Genomic DNA, 6,349 nt, shown 5'->3' with positions numbered 1-6,349 from the left:
TCACACCAACCGCAGTAAACCATGTCTTTATGGACCTAGCTTTGTGCACAGGGGCATTATCATGCTTAAACAAAAAATGGCTTTCCGCAAACCGTTGCTACAAAGTTAAAAGCACACCATTCTCCATAATGCCATTGGATGCTGTAGCATTAAAATTTCCCTTCACTGTAACTAAAGAGCCTAGCCCAAACCATGAAAAACAGTCTCAGACCATTATTCCACCTCCATAAAACTTTACAGTTGGCACTATGCAATCAGGCAGGCAGCATTCTCCAGACTGCCAGATAGTGAAGCGTGATTCATCACTTTAGAGAACACGTTTCCACTGCTCGATAGTCCAATGGCGGTGTGCTTTACGCCACTCCAGCCGACGCTTGGCATTATGCATGGTAATCTTAGGCTTGTGTGCGGCTGCTTGGCCATGGAAACCAATTTCATGAAGCTCCAGACGAACAGCTATTGTGCTGACATTGCTTCCAGAGGCAGTTTGGAACTCGTTAGTGAGTGTTGCAACTGTGGACAGACGAGTTTTACGTGTTACGCGTTTCAGCACTCGGCGATCCCGTTCTGTGAGCTTGTGTGGCCTATCGCTTCGTGGCTGAGCTGTTATTGCTTCTAGACATTACCACTTCACTATAACAGCACTTAAAGTTGACAGGGACAGCTTTAGCAGGACAGAAATTTGATGAACTGACTTGTTGGAAAGGTGAAATCCTATGACAATACTACGTTGAAAGTCACTGAGCTCTTCAGTACGACCCATTCTACTACCAATGTTTGTCTTTGGAGATTGTATGGCTGTATGTTTGATTTTATGCACCTGTTAGCAATGGGTGTGGCTGAAATAGCCAAACCCACTGATCAAGGGGTGTTCACATACTTTAAGCCATGTAGTGTATATAGCAAACATGTAATGCTTGTAAGTGTATATTTCGAAGAATTTACTTTATTAGCTGACTTTGGAATGTCATATATACACAATTATTCATTAGTTACTTTATTCTTCGCTATTATTTTAGTAGCTAATAGAAGAACTTTAAGAACCAATGCATCAGTTTACCACTTTAAGGCAGTACAATCAGTGATAACCATAACTTTTTCTCCATTTAGGTATGCTATAAACTTTTCTACAGTACAGATTATGGCTAGACATTTTAACTATGTAGTAGTATAAAGTGTTTCTCCAGAGGTTAGTGTTATACTAGCATATGCTATGATACTTTTCTGTCAAAACTGTTCCCAGACCAAACATTTAAAGGATCTGTGATGTACCAATAGTTATTGAACACACCTCTGATTACAGAAACATGTGTGTTATAATAACAGTGTGTGATAGTTTGGTCTATAAAAGTGGCCAATGGTTCGCTCAGAAGTCATTTCAACCTTGTATGCTGAACAATAAGTACACATAAAGAGCTAACATGCATGTAGTTTCAGAGGGGATGGGTATGTCATTTGGAGGAAACGTCTAGACATGTTATTGCACGGCAACTAAACATTCTCAGGTTGACAATTTGTATTGTTCTGAAGAAATAGAAGTCCACAGGTGAGAATGAGTCTTCAAACGACTAGATAGGTGTTGAATATTGACAGGAGTCAGTGGGTCTAGAGAAGGCTAGTTACCTCATTTTTCTGTCAGAAAAGATCTATGTTTGGAGATACAAGAACCCACAGCTAATTCTCTAAGTATTTCCATGGCATTTTGAGAGCTGCATATCATGACTTTTCACAGAGGAGCAGCAGCCCACAAGTCAATGCTAACAAAAACATATGCACACCATCATTGACCTGGGCAAGGCACACTAAACCTGGACTGTGAATCAATGAAACTCAGTTCTGTGGAGAAATGAGTCGTGCTACACACTATTCCACTCTGATTGACGTGCTTGGGTATGGAGAATGCTTGGAGAACACTTATTACCTGAGTGTATTGTACTATCAGTGAAGTTTGAAGATGTTGTTATCATGGTCTGGGGGTGCTTCACTTTTTATGGATTAGGTTCATTGGTAATGATGCATAGATCCATAAATGCTTAGTCCTAAATTGATGTACTGAACAATTCTGTCTGTCCTGTATTTTGGCAATTTTATGGTATTGGCCCTTACATCTTTCAATAAGATAATGTTTTATGCCACAAAATAAGGACTGTGAATGCATGGTTTGAAGAGAATAACATTGGAAGATTGCAGTTGGAAGTACAAAGCCACAATCTCAACCCAATAGGAAATATTTGAGAATAACTACAGTGAAGTATTAGAACAAAGACACAATAGCCCTCTTCAGTGGTGGAGCTTACTTATGCTTTAAATGACGAGTGGAGTACAATACCACCATTTTTCTACCAGACAGTGTTCCACGATGCATTGAAGCAGTTTTTAAGGCAAAAGACAGAAGAACACGCTGTTATTTTCTTGGAATAAAAACATGTTTTATTCACAACTACATGAGTAGTTAGGGAGGCACTTCATAGATGGAAGTTACGTCACTCCATCACACATGAAGATGGACATTGTGAGAGATTGATGTCATCAAATATGACGAGGTCATAGCCCCAAAATTTGTCACCTGAGTTCCTCCTTAACTACTCACTTGTGTGCCATGACTTTTGGTAGAATAGTATGATTGGATTTATATATATATAATTTTGCTCACATTTTTAAAAGTTGTAAGACAGGAGATTTGCATAATGCCTGTTATATCTTCTGGTATGCATTTTCACACTGAAGGATCAATCTGATAACATTTCTATGTAACTGACATAAAGGTTCAGCAATTATGAAATGAATTGATTATACCAAGCACACCTGCTCAATTGAATGTACTCAACTCTTCGTAGTTCTTTAGAAATGGGAAGTCTGTAACAGTTTGCACTTAGTTGTTATTTGCGCGTACTCTCTCAGAAGAAAGTTTAAGTCTTAAATACGATCTCTCTGGTTGGCAAAATGTTTCTTTTAGACATTTTTAGAGCAATATTAACTGTATAAAGCTTATAGAAAACCAACTCAAACCGCTTCAGGTTTAGTTCGGATGCTAGTAAAAAAAAAAAAGTAATATTATTAGTATAAGCCTTGGAATTTTCAGTTGATCCCACTAATGTTTTAACCACACAAGTCTTTGAAAAGACTTTCTTCAGACCAAAAGGTATCACTTTCTAAAGCCCATTATAATTTTATGAAGACAGTTTTATGTTATTTCTTCATTTTTATAGTTTTTTACTAATATCCACTTGATCAATATAAAGTAATAATACACGTCTTACCTGATAAAGCATTCAAAATACAATTTATATGAGGCAATGGATATCAGTCAGCTTCTGAGGTTTTGTTTAATTTTATGTAGTCTAATCCACTCAGAATCTAAAATCATTTAACGGAAAAATCAGTTAATCTGTTATGGGAAATTTGATTCACTTAATCATGTAGCACTTATAATTTTTTAGGAGAAAAACAATACGATGTACTAAACACTGGCTTTTCATTGGTTGTTACAATTTTATGTTCAGAAAATTCTGCAAGGCAAACATTATTGTTAAAAAGTTCTGCATATTTTAATAAAGTTCAGGTCAACTACTTACAGCCATTATTATTTGAATGAGGAGAGTATACTTGTTTGATTAATATTTTTTCAGTCTAAGTAATGCCTAATAAATGACATCTTTAATTCAAAAATAGTTGTGAAGTTGAGAATAGCTTCATTTTCTTAACAAAGTCTAAATCAATGAAACAAAGAAAGCCAAATCTTTAATGACAACAAAATGTTGGTATGCAATGCTCTTTGTTACCAACAGTTTGGTTTCAAAGCATCCCAGCAATGTTGAGTCATTTCTCCCGATTTATTGTCATACATGTTTGATTGTTTTAAATTCCATACACAGCCACGAGGAGTATCTGTACTAGCTGTTCCCACGTCACCAGTGAAAAACTAGAGGGAAGATAGCTAGTCATCACCACCCACCACCATCTCTTGGGCTGTTCTTTTACCAATTAATGGTGGGATTTACTGTCACATTATATATAACACCCCTAATTCTGAAGAGACAAACATATTTAGTGGGAAGGGGATTCGAACTTGCGACCCTTCGAGTGCGAGTCAAGAATAATAATCACCTGGCCCTGCCGGACTTTATTATATATTTTTACTTATTGTTAAGTAATTAGATTCAGTATTAAATACTATTTTTCACACTATTCATTTTTTGTGTTAGATATGGCACAGTAATCTCAAGAAACTCCACAAATGAGCTTCATATATTGAAGAACCCTCTAATATAACACAAAAATAACTTATAAATTTGTATACCTATAAGTGATCGTTATGGGTGGGCCCTCTGAGGAAACTGCACTTAGTTATTCGACATATCAAAAACGTCTCTGGCTTAGCAGATCCCTTTTAGTTCTGGTTAAGTCGTTGATGGAGAATTTTGTTTTAGAAGATCCAAAACCTCCTTCTTTGACTCCTGCTTTTGTTTCCAGATCACTGTACTTCATCTCTTTACTCTCTGTTTATTTATTGACTGTTTTAGAATGATCTATAGATAAGTGTCCCAATTGACTTCCCTGTATTAGCTTGACACTTCCTACTAAAGAGGTCTTTAGCCAATTATATATTATCTAACACTGTTGAGTACAAATTATTTAAGGGTTTTTAAATTTACTCCAATGCTTCAAAGCCGTTTCCAATTAGAAAGCCTTTCACCGTTAAATTTGTCCTTCCCTCAAATAAGAAACTGTAGTTTTCACATATTTATTCTCCGTTTAAAATCCAAATTATCCCTCGACTTTCTGAACAAGCAATGGATGATGTAACACAATAAATTTTCCACGGGGTTACTAATAAAGCGACGTCTGAGGTCGAGAAGAGAAGAGACTTAATTTCTCTGTCGAGAAAATACTTCATTATGCATAATAGCACTTGTTTCTGTTCCATTAATACTGCCAGAGACTATTTTCAAACTTGCCATATCAGTTTCGTTAACTCTCATACTAACAATTACTTTATGCCACAAATTAACTTAATTGAACTTAAAGTACCATATATGAAAAGACTCCTGACCGGGCACCATTATGTAATTACCTAAATGAAAACGCTGCTTCAACCAGGGCCGACCAAGAACAATTGAAAATTTATATAAATAAGGTTTCTTTCCTTTCTCACCAGAAGTGAAACTGGGAAGTTTACTACGCTAAGTCTATTACAAAATCAAACTGAGCGTATTCTACACCTATATTTAGATATTTAGACTTATATTCAATTGAATACTGTCTAGACATAAGCCTTAGAAGTAAATTATTAGATTTAACATTTAACTATCTTTACATTATGGGAATAATTCAGAATGTAGTTGAGGTGAGAATCCAAGATGTTTCACTAAAAGGCGCTAACTCCTCATGGAAGACTACCTTTTTTTTAGAGAAAGTAAAAGAGCATTCCTTTAATTATGTTATTTGTGACACTTTGGTTGTATTTTCTATTGACTACACCTATTTTACTTTTCCTAGCTACACCATATGGTACTTTATTTTTCGGTGGTCTTATTCCCTCTGAGTATCGCCCTGGTTAGGGCACTTGACATGCAATCTGAGGTTTGTGGGTTTGAATATCCGTCTCATAAAATATAGTCGCATTTTCAGCTGTGGGAGCATTATAACATGATGGTTAATCACACTATTCATTGGTAAAAAAATAATTCAAGAATTGGTGGTGATGACTAGCTACCTTCTCTCTACTCTTTCACTGCTTAATTAAGGATGGCTAATGCAGCTAGCCCTCGTGCAGCTTTGCGTGAAATTCAAAACAAAACAGTGTCATTGAAGATCTTCTATGGTTGTACTTTCACCTTATCACTGTAGAATAAGTCAACAAAGTTGTACTGTATTTGATTAAGCAACTTCCTCATAAACGTTAATACTGCATAGCCTGGCGTATACATCCAAATGATGTTGTTACTATGCTGCTGCTTTGCTTTCTGCCACACATCTAGGCATCATTCTGAATTTTGCATATAATTCTCTGCGAGTCATGTTAAAATAATATGTTGATGGCACAGTTAGTATTTTTTTGTATTCAGAAATCCTTCAGAGAGTTTTTGCTTTATGGTTTTCAGCTCCTTCCTTATGCTGCTTGTGTGAAATGTGAATGTTTCGCAAACCATATACAGAATACGGTTGTGGTGTGAGACGATGATTGCCCAACCATATCTCATGCATCTTTGGTCTTGTAACTATGATGGCTGGTGACTGTCCATCATGGTCTTTATATAAACGATAAAATACTTTCTGTACCACCATCTGACCAACTTCTACTTATATTTTCTGGTCTGATTTCCACAGATCTAAGTGGTATGTTTAT

The sequence above is a fragment of the Tachypleus tridentatus genome, chromosome 13, assembly GCF_004210375.1.
Source record: "Tachypleus tridentatus isolate NWPU-2018 chromosome 13, ASM421037v1, whole genome shotgun sequence".
NCBI classification, from domain to species: Eukaryota; Metazoa; Arthropoda; class Merostomata; order Xiphosura; family Limulidae; genus Tachypleus; species Tachypleus tridentatus.
Note: the sequence above shows the minus strand (reverse complement) of the source record.